Raw genomic sequence first — 20211 nt, 5'->3', positions numbered from 1 at the left:
TAAAACTGTTTTAATTTATTTAATACTTGATAAACCTAAGGTTAGTTATGTTTTTCATTCCATGCAATATTTAATTTCTTGCAATTTCATAATTACATTTTTCTAGGGAGCATATAAACAGGAAGGGGAATGGCTATTTATGAGGGTGGATAGCGATAGACAAGGAGGAACGATTTTAAACTGAGATGGGAGATTTAGATTAGTTATTAGGAGGAAGTTTTTCACAAAGGGTGGTGATACACTGGAACTGGTTGCCCAAGGAGATTGTGGATGCCCCATCCCTGGAGGCATTCAAGGCCAGGCTGGATGTGGCTCTGGCACTTTCCAAAGTATTTCTCTTAGTGTGAATGTAAGTAGTACGGCTAAATAAAACAAATCAAAGATGAATCACATCAGTTAGAAGAAGCAGTTCTAGATAAACTGCATCCTACATTTAAGAATCTGTGCTGAGGGAAGAATGCATTAAACTGAGAATTCAGACAGTAATACAACAGTATTAATAAAAATGCTACGTAAGCATTTCAGTCTTCATTTAAGATGCTAACTAGTGTAGGAGAAATAAGATAGAACTTTAGCTATTGAAGAGATCAGTATGTAAGAGGATACAATGAACAACAAAAAAGAGATGCATCACTCAAGATGAATAACAAAATACTTAACACAAAAGAACAATAAGACACTTGTTTGTAAAGAACTAGTCATCAGTAATTTATGAATAATGGTTACAATCACTGTAGGCACCTCTGCATTCGCAAGTGTTGAAGACAACTGGCAGTTCACACGGCAAAAATATTATTCTGGGGATACTCTACCTGGAAATACTGAAGTAAATGAATATAATATCTCATAGGATTGCTGTCTATATTTGGAAAGGAAGTAGCTGAAGTAGTACAAGTAGAGTGAACTTGTCAGGCGGTTTCCTACAGAGCTGGGATCTCTTCAGAAGTAACTTTGAATCATCCAGTCATCCAGTTTTAAAGAGGTGATTTTACCCCGCAACCCATATACAAAGTTTTCATGTAGAGGGGTAGCATGAATAAGTTATATGTTCAAAACAAATTAATGAAACAGACTAACAAAACAAACAAAACACAGACAAAAAACATAGTCAATACCATGTACATTACATGTTAGCATTTGGATCAGTTTAGACTGCTTGCCTTATGACATTTGCCTTTGTGATGTACTGCACTCTGCTAGATACGATGAAAAATTAATGATTTATTTTCCATCTTTAATACCATTGCTTGCAATAGATTTTACCAAGGCTATACCACAGTTTTGAAGCATCTGATGCTGATCCATCAGCAGATTATACAGCTTTCTTTGGAAAAGCCAGTGAATACTATGCCAGAACTGCACAACTTATATTTGCAGTTGTCTCAGAATCATACATGATTGTCTCTGTTATTTATTTTCTTAATGTTGTGTTCACTCCAGTGATTTTGTTTGTCTGATTAAATATAATTACCAAGCAATAATATTCCTGGTTAGATATGAATGACTTAGAAATATTTTTGGAGAGCAGAGCATAGCCTGAAATAAAAAGTTTCCTGTAGTTGAGATGCCTTTGAAACTTCCAGTGTAAAATTAATGCAGACATTCTATAAACATGATTTAATTGAATGGGTATGTATAATAACCACTGTTCATTATTACAGCAGTTCTTCAAGTTTAATATCTATTGCACATCCTATATTTCTATTAATTCTTCTAATTACACAAAGTTCTATAAACCTAAAACTAAATACACTGATATCCTCTCATTCTTATTTAATATTTTTGATTTTTCCACTCTGCAGTATTTTGCCTCTTATCATTGTTTCAGCTTCATGTGAAGGTATGGTCCTGACTTCATCCAGTCTTTCCAGTAGGATCTACTGTCTGGAACTATACTGCAGCCTTGGGAGCCTGGACTTCAGAGTCTCTTCAGTGTTTTTGTCATTTGAAAGCTGCAGGAGTTTCATGTGATGGAGACATGTACTACAGAAAAGGAGGTTATAAAGGAAAGGGCTAATAAAACTCATAGTTCATGTGGAATCTGGTGTGTGTGGGAATGTAGGAAATGCTTTTAAAAGTCATTACAAAACAGAGGGAACTGTACAGATCAAAAACTAGTTTCTGCTAGTGGGTGGCCCAGGTGCATAGATGGGGAAGCCCTGCAGGCCATTTGCAATGCAATAAGGCTGGTATTTTCATAGGGGGAAGGAACATCATTTTGAGAGCTTTTACACTCATGTCTGTTGTAGAGTCCATGAAAGTCATTACAGAAAGAGAAAGAAAAGGAAGTTAAATTGCTTGAAAATAATCTTTTGGCAGAATTCACTGAATATTCTGTCTGTGCTATAGTTCTTGGGTGATATTCTGGCCTTATTGTCATAGTGATGGAAGAGATAATTGACTACAGGAAATCTGAGTTTTTTTTTCCTCCCTGAACTGAGCAATCAAAAATATATGAAAGCTCCCAAATTATCTTTTAAGATTAACATCACTCTTCTGTTCTGAACTTTATTATGTATTTCTCCATGTAATTACTTTCCTTAACATTACTGAAGACCTTATCTGTTTATGTTGCCCATTAATCATGCTACAACAGCATGGAAATCTCACAGTTCCCAGAGAAATGTTTTCAATTCTTATAGAGAAAAGTTTAAGGAGGGAAATAGAAAAAAAGATCTTAGCCAAAATCATAACAGGAGTCTTCATTATCCTCTGTTCTTCTCAATTTAGATATCTTTTTCCAAAGTAGCTTGTCTATATTTAAAATAATATTAAAAACAAGCTGCATTAAAATTCTAAGATACTCAATTGTCTTAAATTGCAATATTAAGTGTAGCATTTATCTGTAAGAAATTACCTATATTTTTTGCTCCAAATATTTCTTCTTCCATTCTTCCAGTTGTTTATAATGCAACTTCAATGTTATCAATTATTTCCTGCTGTATTGGAATGACTATTTTTATTTCTTACTTGGCACATAATTCTTGAAGACACTGTTGCAACAGATGTTGAGTGCCTCCTGAGGACAATCAATCGATTATCTGTTGAAGAGATTAGGGAGTTAACATCCTGTGAACTTCCTATGAACTTTATTCCCGATAAAGATAAGCAACATGCAGAAAACACTCAGCACAAAGGTGGATTAAGCCACAGTTTGTGCTTTGAAATCTTTGCTTCATGTTTTTGATGCTGCAACTTGTACTTACCTGATAACAAACTCCAAAGAGAATCTTCTATCTGACATTGCTCTGACATTGGCTTTAGACAGAAATTTTTTTGTTACTGTTAAGTACGAAAAGCACGGACCTGAAGGCTACAGTGTTGCATTAAAACAAAGAATAGGACATGTCTTCTCAGCTTCTACCTGTCAAACACAGCTTTGAAATATTTGAGCTTCATTGTTTTGTCAAATATAATGCTTAATGTTAACGTTTGGACACTATTTAGGGCACACTTCATGAGTTCAACTGTTAAATATTTATGACTAACAGTCATTACTTAAAAAGCATGTCACTTATGTATGTTTTTTCTCTGTCAATAGAGAGGTCTGATAGACCTTATTTTTATTGCTCTGAACTTCTGGTAATTGAACTTTTCATATATCTCTATGTTAATATCCTGAGTTTATTTTGTGGTGTTCACATTTTTTTTAATATATTTATATATAAAACATGAATGATTAAATACTTCTCTTTTCAACTCGTGTAAAAAGATGTTCTGATTTATGGAGAGAGTCTACTAAACTAAGTGCGAAAGAGTGTGGAAGTATTTAGTAAAGTCCAGATGCTCTTATGAGCATGTTCAGAGAGTAATTCAGTACTTGCAAATACACTGGATTTATGAGGTAGAACTGACTGCAGCAAAAGATACTCTGGACTCAAAGTAATCAACATCAGTATCTAGACAGATACTCTATTTGAGAATATCCTAACTTCAAACTGTGGTATTTAAAATACAGGAGAATGACCCCTGGATTATTTTGTGAGGATTTAACAAGAGATCAGAACACATCTCCAAGCCATTTCAAACCTCATGCTACTAAAAAAAAAAAAGGCTTAGGATAATACTTATTGAGACATGTATCTCTACAACCTGGCAATTTGTTACCTAGCTCTGATTAATCAAAATAGGACCATCTGAAAATGAACTTATTCAAATGCCTCTGCAAAATAGTGCCAGTATAGATCAAATTGCCCAGACTGTCATCGAATCAAGTTTCAAACATCTCCAAAGGAAAAATGCTTTTCTTTTCAACTACATTTTTTTTTTTTTTTGAAGGTGCTTGAGTATCATATAATGCAGCAGTTGGTTTGCACTCATGATGAATTTCTCATATTCAGAAGAATAATTGATACTGTCTTTGAAACTTGGGTTTATTAATTACACTTTGTGGAGGAAAAAGCAATCCAAGAATGCTTTAGTTACAAATGGTAAACAAAGCAACACATTATTAGAATAGAAATTAAAGATTGTTTTTGAGACATCTGAATTAATATCTTATCTAGTTTTATTGTTTCGACACTTTGTCTTGGGTATCATCTGGAAGTTTATTAAAGCAAAAGACTTTATTTTTGTATGTTTAGAGATGCCTTGGAAGAGCAATAGGTATTCTTAATGACCTTTCCTTAATCAAGAGGAAAAGATCCAGCTTTCACATTTAATCCATAAAATCTTCAAATTAGTTTGCTATTTCTTAGGTAATTGACTGCTTCATAATATTATGAAGCAATTTTCTTCTCTGCTTTCAAAATAAGTGCTTTAATAGCTACATTCCCTACTTTGTGCTTAAGTTCCAAGTAAAAAGATTTAATCTCCTATGAAATAAATTATCAAACGCTCCGCTTTTGTCTAAATACTTCCTGACTTTTTGAACTCAAATTGCTAAAAAGAAATGAGTTACTTTAAGGTAACCAATATATTTGTGTCTGTATAGAAGGTATTACATAGCAGTTAGCATAGATTTGACTGGACTGTCAGCTGGAGGCAAGGTACACTAAAGCTTTGAATGTATGAATTTTTTAAGCACCCATGAATTCTTGTTTAACTTCATGCAGGTACTACCTTCAATCCACATATGAAGTCAGTTGCACTTTTCCTGAGAGCAGATGATGAAGGCGGAGGAATAAACACTTGTCAAAACAAATATTACCTGTTGACTGTATCTGAAGTACGTTTAGTCTAACAGTGTCTATTGTTTACCTAAGCAGTGGTAATGGTTTTATGTCTAAAGTACATGAAAAGGGCCTGATTTATACCTAATATGGAACATCTCTCTCTCTCTCTCTCTGAGAAACCCAGCTGCATGCATTCTCCTTCCCTTTCCTTTTTTTTTTTTTTTTTTTCATCTCCTTAAACATATTGAAACTTCACTGAAACACAGAGTTAATTCTGTGATTTTACAGTGGGGATGCCTAGACAGTGCAACACTCCACACCTAGTGATATACATCACCTTCTGAAGTGAGAACATCGGTTCCTTTTATACCTCTTCAGGACTCATTATCAAGAGTGACTGGTCTTCTTTTTCTTCTTTATGATAACTTTTTCTGTTAACCCACCCTGCATTTGGTTTTCTTTCGATAGTTGATATATTTGTTAATTTTATGATCATTCGGTGGTTAATTTCCTTTTTAGAAATTGTTTTTGACTAATTTAAAAGTCTGATAGTAGTGTATTTGCATATTTTATTGTAAATGTTTAGCAGGGTTTAAATTTCATATTTACCTGTTTATAGCTGTACATCTATATGCTGTTCTACTCTATCTTCATCGCTAGTCGTATATTGCTCTTGCAAGAAGATTACATTATCATATCCAAACTCTATTTTTCCTCTGAACTCTCAGCAAATTAGTTAAGGTTGAATTCAGAGTTTCAGATTTTCTATCCTAGAATCCAAATGAAAATTAAAACCTTCCATTTCAAAACCAACAAAAAACAATTATTTTATCCAAACACATTTCATATATTAAAAGAATTACTTCAATCCTGTTTCTGCAAAGCATATATCTTCTCTTCCTATTATAATTCATTCATACCCTAGCCATCATTATATACGTGCTCAATCTGTGAGCAGTTAAATAGATAAAACATGTTTTCACATACCTTTGAAACATGCATCAATTTGAAATTAAATTCCAGATGTTAGTATGAGGCCATTTTGGACAATTTGTTTTGTTTCAAGATGTTTGGGTCTTGGAGAATTGCATTCAGTTATTCTTACACTGGCATGTCTGCCTACTCTATGCCTGAACAAGCAAGCATTCATAGAAATAAATTTAAATTTATCATTTATCATGATATATATTGGTGATGAACAACACTTCAAAAAAAAAAAAAAAAGAGAGAGAAAATCTCCCATTACATAGATAAAAATGTTCAGTTCTGAAATTAAAGTGTGAGTTTACTTGAATATTCTGCCTATTTTGTTTCATCTCCTTCTCTGCCTTTCTCTGTACTATTCTGTGTGAATGTTCCCAATAAAACATATTCTTCCATAGTAACTTGGGGAGCTGAGATCTGAAACTGATTTACATCTAGAAATAGTCCAGAGTATATCTATTAATTGAATGTTGATGTTCAACAGAATCAGGAAGAGGTCATTTTATTTATTTCCCTTTCTTCCTCTTTCTGACAAAGCATTCTCAAAGAAGGAAAAAAAACAAAAACAAAAAACCAACAATCCTCTAAACCAGCTTTTTTTTTAATGGACAACCTCTTAATGGAAAATGGATGTATGTGATAAGTCTTTATCTTTTTTTTTTTTTTTTTTTTAAGTTTTGTTCATAGTTGATTAATGTATTCATGCAAAGGAATACAGAGTAGGACAGTAGAGAGTCAGGACATACATAAATTTTTACTGTTGGTGTTCAACAGTCTGATTCTCCCAAGTGCCTTGATTTCAATAATGATCACAGTGCCTTTATCAATATCTAGGTTATAACTAGCATCCTTGCCAAAAATTAATCTCCAGGAAAAGAGCAGATTTGTAAAATCTATTCTTTCCACAGAATGGCTTGCTTGGTCTTGAAATGCTTTCACTTACAAAGTCCAATTTTCTCTCTAAAAGTTGTATGCACTTATTAGAAGAATAGTTATTGTGGACTTTCTGTACACAGCTGACAGAATGACTCCAGAAAGCAGTGTGGATCCCCTGACAACAGTAGAGGTTGAGGGCTATTCTTTGCTTTTTATGTGACAGATGTTAAGTCTGCCTTCCTTATATAGATACTTAATGAATCTTTAAACCTGAGCCTTTAAAACATAATAGATACAGAGGAAATGTACAGAATTCAGAGAGAAGGTGAGAACTCTATGTTAGAATCATAGAATGACCTGACTTGAAAAGGACCGCAGTGATCATCTAGTTTCAATTTCCCTGTTATGCACAGGATCACCAACCACTAGACCAGGCTGCCCAGAGGTACATCCAGCTTGGCCTTGGATGCTTGATGCCTCCAGGGATGGGGCATCCACAACTTCCTTGGGCAACCTATCCACCCTCATAAACAGCCATTCCCCTTCCTGTTTATATGCTCCCTTCCTGTTTTTATGCTCCCTTCAAGTACTGGAAGGCCACAATGAGATCTCCCCAGAGCCTTCTCTTCTACAGGCTAAACAAGCCCTGTTCCCTCAACCTTTCCTCATAGGAGAGGTGCTCCAGCCCTCTGATCATCTTAATGACCCTCCTCTGGACCTGCTCTAAGAGCTCCACATCCTTCCTGTACTGGGGGCCCCAGGCCTGGATGCAATACTCCAGATGGGGTCTCACAAGAGCCAAGTAGAGGGGGACGATCACCTCTCTCTCCTTGCTGGCCAACCCTTTTTTAATGCAACCCAGAACACAGTTGGCCTTCCAGGCTGCAAGCACATACTGCTGTCTCATGTCTAGCTTCTTGTCTACCAGGGCCCTCGAGTCCTTCTCTGTAGGGCTGCTCTCAAGGAGATCTTCCCTCAGTTTGTATAAATACCTGGGATTGCCCCGACCCAAATGCAATACCCTGTACTTGGCACTATTGAACCTCATTAGGTTTTCATGGGCTGTCACATCACTGAGTTGACTAGATCAATCTATGCCTGTGATGGGGGGCAGTAGGCCCCTGCCCTCCCCCCCCCCCCCCCCCCCCATCCCAGTCCCACAAAATTGGAAGGGAAGGAAGGAAGGAGGGAAGGAGGGAGGAAGGGAGGGAGGGAGGGAGGGAAAAAACAGCGGCAAAAATCTATAGAGGAAAACTTATTTTAGTATGATACTGGAATACAAGATAACACAATATAATACAATTTAATTGAAATTGAGGCTAATAAATCAGGCAAGATGAGAGAGAGAGTTCCCGGGATCAAGTCAAACCTGAACAGCTTCGAACGGCTAGGAAAGCACCCTCCAGCACCCACTGCAAGGCAGTAAGAGACCACCCCCCATCCAGAAGGGCCAGATCACATGACTTCTGTAATGTACAGGGATAGGTACCTGGAATTGGGGCGTTAACACTTTAATGCCCCATACTCTACATGATGTTTTGATTTGGAATACTGAAACCTGAAAAAAAAAACAAAAAACGTAAAACCATGACATGGTCCCATTTTTCCCTCCTCTCCCTATCCCTCTGGATAACTTCCCTTCCTTATAGTGTGTTGACTGCACCTCAGTGGTCTGCAAACTTGCTGAGGGTGCACTTGATGCCATTGTCTATGCCGTTGATGGAGATGTTGAACACCAGTCCCAAGACTGACCCCTGAGGGACACTGTTTGTGACTGGCCTCCACCTTCACACGGAACCATTGATCACAACCTTTTGGCTGCATCCAGCCAGCCAATTCCTATTACATTGAACAATCCATCCTTCAAATCCATACCTCTCCAATTTAGACAGAAGGATGTGGTGACAGGTCATGTCAAAGGCTTTGCAGAAGTCCAGGATGATGACATCCACCGTCCTTCCCCTATCCATTGAGGCTCTCACTCCATCATAGAAGGCCACCAGATTGGCCAGGCAAGATCTGCCCTTGGTGAAGCCATGCTGGCTGTCTTGAATCACCTCTTTGTCCAGTATGTGTCTTAACACAGCTTCTTGGAGGACCTGCTCCATGATCTTCCCAGGCACAGAGGTGAGGCTCACTGGCCTTTAGTTCTCCGGGTCTTCCTTTCTCCTTTTCCTAAAAGTGGGACTGACTTCATTAATATTTTAAAATATTGGCAAATTCTTACTGTCTATTTCCTATTTTCATGCATCTGTTGGAAAATTGGACTTCCAGTCTCTGATTCCAATGGAAAAATCCTCGGTTTACTGAACTCACCATTGAATAGTTGTTTCAAATTTACTTCTGCATTCAGCTGGCTGCAAACCAGTTTCAAATTAGGTCAGCCTTTAATTAAATTATTTTTGAAAACTTTAAAATTTTATATATCGTTTTGGTGTTTTAGACAGGAAAAACAATGAAAAACTATACTGACTCACCAACAACAATGATCAAATGGAAACATATCTGGCCTCCTTCATTAAAAAACAAACAAACAAACAGAACTAATCTGAATAAGTATCAATTTCAGATGTGACATGTAGTTAGAAATGTATTAAACATTTATTTTAAGACAAATAGAAATGAAGAGTTCTATGAAATATTAGGTGGAAAAAAAGTCATTCATTTCTGATTTAAATTTGCTTGACTTCACAGAGAAGCTTCTAAATTTGAATATATTTTTCCTACAAATGGAATAAAAACAAAAGAGATTTCCTACTGTGAATATCTATTTATGTTTTTCCTTTTCTTTTTGCATTGTTTTCATAATCCATTCTGCTTCTCTGATGAAACATACTTCCTTACAATTAGACATATTAATATTTTAATGTCTTTAAAATGACTAAAATCTTTAATTGCATTAGCATCACACTGATAAGCCAAGAAATAAAAACTAGCAATTAAAGCAACTACATACAAAAAGCTAAAAGGAAGTAACAAAATTATTAAAAAAAAAATGGAGAAAAAAATAATATGATGATGAATAGCTTAAGGGAGCACTGTGCTACATATGCTAAAGTTTGGAATAAAAATATAGATCTCTGACCTTGTTCTCCTTCTAATGAACATAATAATCCAATTCTTTGTAACTTTTTCAATTAATCTATTATTATACTTGTTCTATAAAAGCAGAAATATATTGTAATATATATGGAAGTTCAAGTATCAAAAGCAATTTACCTGCAGTAGCAACAAACTCAGCACTGATTAATTTGCTGTACTTCCCATTGTAATATCAAATAGATTGTTCAAAAAATACATACAACTATAAACTTTTCTTTTTCTTTTTTCACAGCTACCTATTTAGTATTTACAGCATCTAATCATATCATGGGTTAGGGTTCAAAATTTCACTTGAATTTTGTGATTGCTTACTTAAACCATAAGCATTTTACAGACAGTAAATTGCAAAATGTGTGCTAGTTATCACAGAATCACAGAATCACAGAATCACCCGGGTTGGAAGGGACCTCAAGGATCATGTAGTTCCAACCTCCCTGCCTAGCAGGGCCAAACATACACATTTAGATCAGGTTGCCCAGGACCCCGTCCAACCTGGCCTTGAACACGTCCAAGGACGGGGCATCCACAACCTCCCTGGGCAGCCCGTTCCAGGGCCTAACCACTCTCCTTGTAAAGAACTTCCCCCTAACGTCCAACCTAAATCTTCCCTCCTTCAACTTGGATCCATTTCCCCTAGTCCTGCTATTGTCAGCCCTTTTGAAGAGTTTACTCCCCTCCTGGGTATAGGTTCCCTTCAGGTATTGATAGGCTGCAATGAGGTCGCCCCGCAGCCTTCTCTTCTCCAGGCTGAACAAGCCCAACTCCCTCAGCCTGTCCTCATAGGGGAGGTGCTCCAGCCCCCTGATCATCTTAGTCGCCCTCCTCTGGACCCTTTCCAAAATCTCCATGTCTTTCTTGTACTGAGGGCTCCACACCTGGACACAGTACTCCAGATGGGGCCTCACAAGAGCCGAGTAGAGAGGGACAATCACCTCCCTGTCCCTGCTGACCACCCCTCTCCTGATGGAGCCCAGGATCCCATTTGCCTTTCGAGCTGCCAGAGTGCACTGCTGGCTCATGTTAAGTCTCTCGTCCATCAGGACCCCCAGGTCCTTCTCTGCCGAGCTGCTCTCAAGGACCACTCCTCCCAGCCTGTACGGGTGCCTGGGGTTCTTCCAGCCCAAATGCAAAACCTTGCACTTTGCCGTGTTGAACCTCATTAGGTTCACCCGAGCCCAGCTTTCCAGCCTGTCGAGGTCCCTCTGAACGGCATCCCTTCCTTCCACCGTATCAACCGCACCACTCAGCTTGGTGTCGTCAGCAAACTTGCTGAGGGTGCACTCAATTCCCTCATCGATGTCATTGATAAAGATGTTAAAGAGCACCGGTCCCAAGACAGACCCTTGGGGGACACCACTTGTTACCGGCCTCCACCTGGACATAGAGCCATTGACCGCCACCCTCTGTCTGCGGCCTTTCAGCCAATTGCTTATCCATCGGGTCGTCCACCCATCAAATCCACTTCCCTCCAATTTGGAGATGAGGATGTGGTGGGGGACCATGTCAAAGGCCCTGCTCAGGTCCAGGTAAATGACATCAGTCGCCTTCCCTTCGTCCACCAATGCCGTCACTCCATCATAGAAGGCCACAAGATTAGTTAGGCATGACCTTCCTTTGGTGAAGCCGTGCTGGCTGTCTCGGATCACATGCTCATTCTTTATGTGAGCATGTTGTCCAGGAGGATCTGTTCCATGATCTTCCCAGGCACGGAGGTGAGACTCACTGGCCTGTAGTTCCCCGGGTCCTCCCTGCTCCCCTTCTTGTATATGGGAGTGACATGACCCTTCCTCCAGTCGTCCGGGACCTCACCTGACAGCCACGACTTCTCAAATATGATGGAGAGCGGCTCGGCAACCACCTCAGCCAGCTCCTTCAGGACCCTGGGATGCACACCATCCGGCCCCATAGACTTGTATTCATTCAGTCTAAGGAGGCACTGTCGGACTTGCTCTGCCCTTACAGTGGGGAGGGATTTACCTCCTTGGTCCCCAAATAGAGGTTTGGGGATGCAGGGCTCAGGGACGTGAAAAAGACTAGAATCCTGGCCACCAGTGAAGACTGAGGTGAAGAACTCATTCAGCACCTCAGCTTTCTCTTCATCTGTTGAAGCCAGTTCTCCTTTTAAATTTACCAAAGTAGGTACACCCATTTTGGCCTGTCTCTTCTGGCCAATGTACCTGTAGAAGGTTTTCTTATTGTTTTTCACGTCCCTTGCCAAGTTCAGTTCTGCCTGCGCCTTTGCTTCCCTGATCCCACGTCTGCAAGTCCGGACAGCATCCCTGTACTCTTCCCAGGTGACACAGCCTTGTTTCCAGAGCTTGTACACCCCTTTCTTCGTCCTCAATTCTCTCAGCAGGTCCTTGCTGAGCCATGCCAGTTTCCTACCTCGCCTGCCCACTTTCTTATTCAGAGGAATGGAGACCTCTTGTGCTTCCAGGAGGGCATCCTTGAAGAGCAGCCAGCTCTCCTCAACATCCTTGTCTTTGAGGGCAGCGCACCAGGGGATCTTGGCCAGCAATCCATTGAGTAGCTTGAAGTCTGCTCTTCTAAAGTTCAGTGTCCTGATCCTGCTCTTTGCCAGGCCCACATCGCTTGAGATCACAAACTCAACCAGGGCGTGGTCGCTGGAGCCCAGGCAGCCACCAACCTTGACGCCTTTGATGATCTCCTCAGCATTGGTGAGCAGCAGGTCCAGCAACGCTTCACCTCTGGTTGGTCTGTCCAATACCTGAACCAGAAAGCTATCGTCAATGGATTCCAAGAGCCTTCTGGAGCTCTTGCAGCTCGCCGTGTGGTTTTCCCAGCAGATGTCCGGATGGTTGAAGTCCCCCACCAGGACAAGAGCCTGTGAGCCAGACATCTCACGCATCTGGAGCAAGAAAGCCTCGTCAACAGCCTCCTCTTGATCAGGTGGTCTGTAGTATACCCCTAACACCAGCTGACCTATATTAGTCCCATCTCTAATCCTAACCCACAGGCTCTCAACCTGTTCCTGACTGTTTCTCGTAGGGAGCTCCTCACAGTTTATCCAATCTCTGACATAGAGAGCAACTCCCCCACCCCTCCTACCTCGTCTATTTCTCCTAAAGAGTCTATAGCCGTCGATGGCAGTATCCCAGTTGCAATTATCAACTTCAAGACCTCTAAAACTAATATTTATAATCATAGAATCATAGAATATCTTGGTTGGAAGGGACCTCAAAGATCATGTTTTTCCAGCCCTCCCTGCTGTGGCAAGGCTGCGAGTCTCTAAATCAGGCACTAGATCATGCTGCCCAGGGCCCTATCCAATCTGGCCTTGAACATATACAGGGATGGGACATCTACAACAAAGATTCAATTCAGATTTATATATCAAAATGTCTTTCTGAATTGTTTATTTGTCCTAAATGCTTTGAAACTCAACAGGCTTAGCAAACAAATGTTTTGTGGACTTACGTAAGCTCTGTAAAGAGTTGTATCTAAAGAGTTATTCCCTCATGAAATAATGTAGGTATCTAAAAACGAAGATATCTTGAAAAAACAATCCACAAGAGTTTAGATGGTGTATCAAGTAAGATAAGCAGTAGAGACTTCTAGTGCCTGAGCTATTTTGTCTTTAGTTGCCTCAGATGGCTGAATAGCACTGCTGATGTTTGACAGATTACATAGACGTATCTCTGCAGAAAATAACAGGGAAACTAAATTTCTTCTCAACTGAACATGTTAAGCTTCCTGGAAAAGAAAAAAATAAATAAAAAATCACAGACTCACAGAATCACAGAGTCTCCAGAGATCTTTGAGTCCAACCCCACTGCCAAAGCAGGGTCCCTACACCAGGTCACACAAGTAGGTGTCCAGGCGGGTCTTGAATATCTCCAGAGAAGGAGACTACACAACCCTCCTGGGCAGCCTGTTCCAATGCTCCGTCACCCTCACTGTAAAGAAGTTCTTGTGTGAAACTTCCTATGCTCCAGTTTCTGGCCATTTCCCCTTGTCTTGTCTCCATTTTCTTCCAATTCACTCCCCACATTAAGAATAGCATCATTTCTGAAAAGAATAAACAAGAAAATAAACAAAAATCAAGATAGAGGTTTCTTTGGAATGCTGTCTTGCATTATGAAGACATCAGTTTTAATGACTGCCTTTGAGAAACAAAATTCTAAAAGCTGGACATTTAGACTTTAAAAATTAACTATTTTTCAATCTTAAGCAGAGGAAGAGCCAAGTAATGAAAAGTTGTGTGATTCAGCCTTCCTGTTCTCTCTTATTCTTCCTTGTCAGACAGTCTCATCTCCTCACTCCCTTGTTTTATTACTTTCTTATTCCTAACAACAATTTTATTTGAAAAAATTGCTGGCTTTAATTGAAATTTCTATGGAATTAGTACCAGAATGAAATAATATTCTATATAACAAGATTATTCTTGCAGAAAATTCCCAGAAACTTTTAATAGTTATTAAGATTCTGGAATATGTGAAAGTCCACACAAACTATTTTGTGATTGGAAGCGTCCGTTACATCTTCTATGAGGCAACTCACGCTGCTCCCCCGTTTTCCAGATCTGCATGGAGAGGCGTAACATTGTATGATGGTGTTTTTTTGTTACAAACTATTTGTGGATTGTAAAGGAAAAAACAATTAATACAGTGGTTGTGAATGTAATTTTAGCTCTCTCTTTTATTTGTCATAAATATACATATATTTCAGCTAGAAAATATGTATTGTCTTTCTACTTTGGAGAAAGTGAGAAATTCTCTGATTACTTGATAAAAAGAGAGGAAAAAAAAAGGTGCTTATATATAATTAAAACATCATAGTCACAACTGGAAATGTTCAAGGGCAGCATAGTGACAATGAAATTTCTGCTATTTTGTATTTGATCCTTCTTTCCACAATGTAACTAAACTTCTCAGGAGTACACTAAAATCTATCAAAAATGTTTTATCTAGAAACTTTTTTTTACTTTTTTGTATGCTTGTTTATGAGTTCATAAAGATGAATTAGGTCTTTTATATATATATATATAGATAAACAAATGGCATTCATGTTTACATTAATGGGAGAATAAAGAGACTGTCAGAATAAAGAATAAAGAGACTGCTGGTATTTATGCCACATTTTTTTACTACACAGATCCTAGCACTGTATCGATTCCTCCATGGAGAAGCAAAAATACAAAATGGAAGACTTGTGCATAGTTCAAATACATACTAAAGGGAGTTATAAGAACGGGAAAAGTTGTCTAATTATTTTTTTCTTTGGATACCATACACAAAGATTTTGGAAAATATTTTCAGTCAGTACTCCTAGTTATTAGCTGGATTCCTGTCTGTTTGATGAAACTGAAGAATACTGCCACCACTTGATATTTTGTTCATGATAATATAAATCCCTGAGAATATAATTATTTTTTATGTTTTCATGTTAAACACAGAAATGTATATTCAATTTATATACACGTTTCTGTACTTTTTTTTTTTTTTAACAAAATACATTTATTTTTACACTTCAGGAAGATACAACATATATTATGGAGTTATGATGTCAGAAATAAGAGATCTCTTCATAACCTTTGTTGAAGGCTACCGACAAGGAGATTGATATATGTGAGATATCAAAGGGGTAAAAACAATAACTGTGTGAGGTCTAAGAGTGTCATGTTTGGATTTAGACACATAACAGGACTTCCTATCTTCCTATCAGTCTTATCAGGCTGTTCAGCCAGAAAGTAAAAGATAATTAAAGAAAACAAAACAAGCCCACAAAACAAACAAACAAACAAAAACAGAAACTGAAAAAGAGAAGAAATGAGAAAAGATACAAAATTTAAACATGTTCTTTTCATATCCTAAAATGATTTGTTCATCACTTTCCAACATGTAACCAAGTGCTTTTAGTTTTGTTTGTGTTAGCCTACAAAAAGCTAATAGTACCCAAAGTACGGGGAAAAAAGAACAAAGACAAAACCACATGTAATTCTGTCTTTTTTTTTCTTTTTTTTTTTTTCCATCAGAGAAGTTCCATAAACAGATGAAGGTGTGATATTCACATTTTTGACCTTTGTACCAGTGCACTTCTACATAAATTTGAATAGCTGGCTAATTTGTCATCTAAATATGCTTTAGGGAGCTATGCCGCTATGATTCAATGTGAATTTCTTTTCATTTTAAACTTGACACTAATGTCTTTGGTAGCATTAGATCCATGAGTGCTGTCACCCCTTCCTGTGAAGGAATCATAATTTTCCCTCTTTTCAGTATAAATCTGATTGTTTTCAGTATTCTGATCATAAATACATTTGTTCATATGAATCTCATGATGAAATCTGGAGATTACAAGGAAGTTGCTAAGTTATGCAGGGAGGAAGTTAGGAAGGCAAAAGCCCAACTTGAACTCAGATTTGCCACTGCAGTAAAAGAGAATAAGAAATCATTTTACAATATATAAACAGTAAGAGAAGAACCAAGAAGAATTTCCATCCTTTACTAGACGCAGCGGGGAATGTGACCACTGAGGATAAGATGGAGGTCCTCAATGCCTTCTTTACATCTGCCCTTAATAGGCAGAGAGCTCCTCCTTCATCTGAACTGTCACAGGTCCTTGGAACTGGATGGGCTCCTCAGGTGCTGAGGGAGCTGGCAGAGGTGATTGCAGAGCCACTTTCTGCCATCCATCAGCACTCCTGGTTATCTGAAGAGGTCCCAGAGGGACTGGGGTCTTGCCGATGTGACTCCCATCTACAAGAAGTGCCATAAGAAGTATTTGGGAACTACAGGCCTGTCAGCCAGACCTCAGTACCAGGGAAAGTAATGGAGCAAATAATCTTGGATGAGATTGCATGGCATGTGCGTGGTGTCCAGGGGATCAGGCCCAGCCAGCATGGGTTCGTGAAAGGCAGGTTGTGCTTGACCAACCTTGCCTCCTTCTACAACTGGGTGATCAGACTGGTAGATGAGTGAAAGGCTGTTGATGTAGTCAACCTAGACTTCAGTAAAACCTTTGACAAGGTCTCCCACAGTATTTTCCTGAGGAAACTGGCTGCCCTTGACCTGGACAGATATACCATTTTTGGGTAAGGAACTGGCTGGAGGGCCGTGCCCAGCTAGTAGTGGTTAATGGAGCTAAGTCCAACTAGCAACCTGTTACAAGTGGTGTCCCACAGGGGTTGGTTCTGAGGCCCACCTTGTTTAATATCTTTTTTGATGACCTAGATGAGGAGATTGAGTGTACCCTCAGTAAGTTTGCAGATGACACCAAGTTGGGAGGTGGTGTTGATCTGCCTGAGGGTGAGGAGGCCCTTCAGAGGGATCTAGATAAGCTGGATTGCTGGGCTGAGGTGAATGGAATGAGATTCAACAAGGCCAAATGCCAGGTCCTGCACTTTGGCCACAATAACTCTATGCAGCACTATAGGCTTGAGAATTAGTAGCTGGTTGACTGTGAAGAGAAAAGAAACTTGCGGGTGTTGGTTGATACTTGGCTGAACATGAGCAGCTGACAGTGTGCCCAGGTGGCCAAGAGGGCCAATGCCATCCTGGCCTGTGTTAGAAATAGTGTGGCCAGCAGAAGCAGAGAGGTAATCATGCCCCTGTACTCAGCACTGGTGAGGTTGCAATTTAAGTACTGTGTTCAGTTTGGGGCCCCTTGCTACAAGAAAGACATTGAGGAACTGGAACATGTCCAGAGAAGGGCAACAAAACTGGTGAGAGGTCTGGAGCACAATGAGGAGGGAGGTGGTGGAGTCGCCGTCCCTGGCAGTGTTCAAGAAGTGCCTGGATGAGTAGCTGCGAGATATGTTTTAGTGGCTTGTGGTAGCAATAGTAATGGGAGGACGGTTGAACTAAATGATTTTGTAGGTCCTTTCCTACCTTGTGATTCTATGTTTCTATGATTCTATGAGCACAATTCTCAGAATGCATATGGCACAATTAAAAAAATAGAAAATAAAAAATAAATTAACATTACTTTAATGGCTGCTTTACAGAATCACAGAATCACAGAATGGCCATGGTTGGAAGGGATCATATTTGAACAATTACATATTTAATCATTTGCGTTTTGAATCTAAGTTTAAAATTCCCTTTTCACTAACTGGTGTTAAATAAATCATTTTGTCATAAGCAGTTCACTGATGTCCATTCTTTACGAAATGGGCATAAAATGAATAGGAGGAAATGAGAAAAATTGTGTTAATAAGAACAAGCATGGGTGGTGTCATGGTTCTATGTTTTTCTGTTTTTGTTTTTTATTTTTGGGTTTCAGTATTCCACATCAAAACATCATGTAGTGTACGGGGCATTAAAGTGTCACTGCCCCAATTCCAAGTACCCATCCCTGTACATTACAGCAGTCACGGGATCCTTCCGGGTGGGGGGGGCGTTCTCTTGCTGCCTGGCAGTGGGTGCTGGAGGGTGCTTTCCCAGCCGTTCCAAGCTTTTCAGGTTTGAATCGGTCCCGGGAACTCTCTCTCTCTCATCTTGTCTGATTTATTAATCTCAATTTCAATTAAATTGTATATATTGTGTTATTTTGTATTCTGATATTATAGTAAAATAAGTTTTCCTCCATAGATTGTTGCCGCTGCTCTTTTCCTCCCTTCCTTCTTTCCCATTTTTTGTGGGACTGGGGTGGGGGGGGGGAGGGCAGAGGCCTGTCGCCCCTGTCACGGACATAGACTGATCTGATCAACTCCGTGACAGGTGGCTTTTAGAAGAATCATCAGTTACTGATTACATCAAATATGAAATAATTAGTCCATTCTTGTTGGAGATATAGAGCATAATGAAATATAAAATATGGATAAATACAACTCTCCGCAGAATTTGAATTGGAAATTCAAATATGTGATAACTTCATTAACTACTTTTAAATGATACTTGCCATTTAATGTCATTACTGATGCAGAAATAACATTGCAATGTAACAATGAAGCTGTTTTGGAATACATAGTACGCACTTGTCTTTGTTTTAAACTCTTAATGTAATACAGTATAGTATAGTATAGGATAGGATAGGATTATAATAATATAATATAATATAATAACTAAATTTGCATCAAGTGAATTCAAAACAGCTGGTACAAAGCAGCAGTAAGACATAGCATACATGTTGAACCCCATTTGAACAGGTATCAGTGATGGTGCAATATACAAACCTTTGAGTATTTGAGAGTTTTTTTTTAGTTCAACCAGTCTCTGTTGAGATTTTCTTCTTTAAGCAATGAGAATTTCCACTGTGAACACTTTCTGAAAAGAATTAAACAAAACTTAGTCTAGTCATAGTAGAAATAAGTGCTACAAGCCAGAATTTCTGGGCATGGCATTAACATTCAAACAATAGGCCTTCTCATGAGATCTAAACACAGATTTCAAAAATAGTACCTTCCAATAGCTTGCAGGTGCTGAGACCATCTGCACAGAAAAATTCACTGGCTGAAGGCCACTGCAATGTTAACATTCAATATTTATCACTAAATTACAATGTCATGTTGGTAATGTATTTTCCACGTATTTGTGAACTTTAATCGTCTATTTGATTTTACATTATAATATTTTACAAGTAAACACAATCATGAGAGCATGTACTATCAATACACAGATAATTCAAGCAGTCACACTGGATTATTTTAATGGTGCAATATTTAAATTTGTTTGTAACACTTCAGATAAAAATTGGGATGTATAAAGCTCTAAGGGTTATAATGTAATGTATTCAGTGTTCATTCATTCCAGGAATAATAATTAAATCATAAGCAGGCAAACAAAGAATAACTTGAATAAACAAATAGACTGTTCTCTTTACTTCAGAAATTGTATGGTGCACAGAGCAATTTTGTAAGAAATAAATAATAAATAAATAAATAAATAAATAAATAAATAAATAAATAATAAAACCCTACTTCATGTCATGAGAAAGTGATGTTTTAACACTATACTTTCAATAAGTCCTTGGAAGATGACTCAAGGACAAATGCAGTCACTGAGTTCAACAACACTATCTGACCTTATCATGTAAAAATCATTAAGGGGGACGGGAGGGGACAGAAGGGGGGGGGAAGGGAGGAGAATCTTTAGACTATGCTTTCCACTCACTGCCTTCTCTTAACTCATATTAATGATAATGAATTATGAACCATTATGTACTTAATAGTTTG

Source organism: Tetrao urogallus (assembly GCF_951394365.1).
Source record: "Tetrao urogallus genome assembly, chromosome: 1".
In the NCBI taxonomy this organism is placed as follows: domain Eukaryota; kingdom Metazoa; phylum Chordata; class Aves; order Galliformes; family Phasianidae; genus Tetrao; species Tetrao urogallus.
This window is presented reverse-complemented; position numbering follows the sequence as displayed.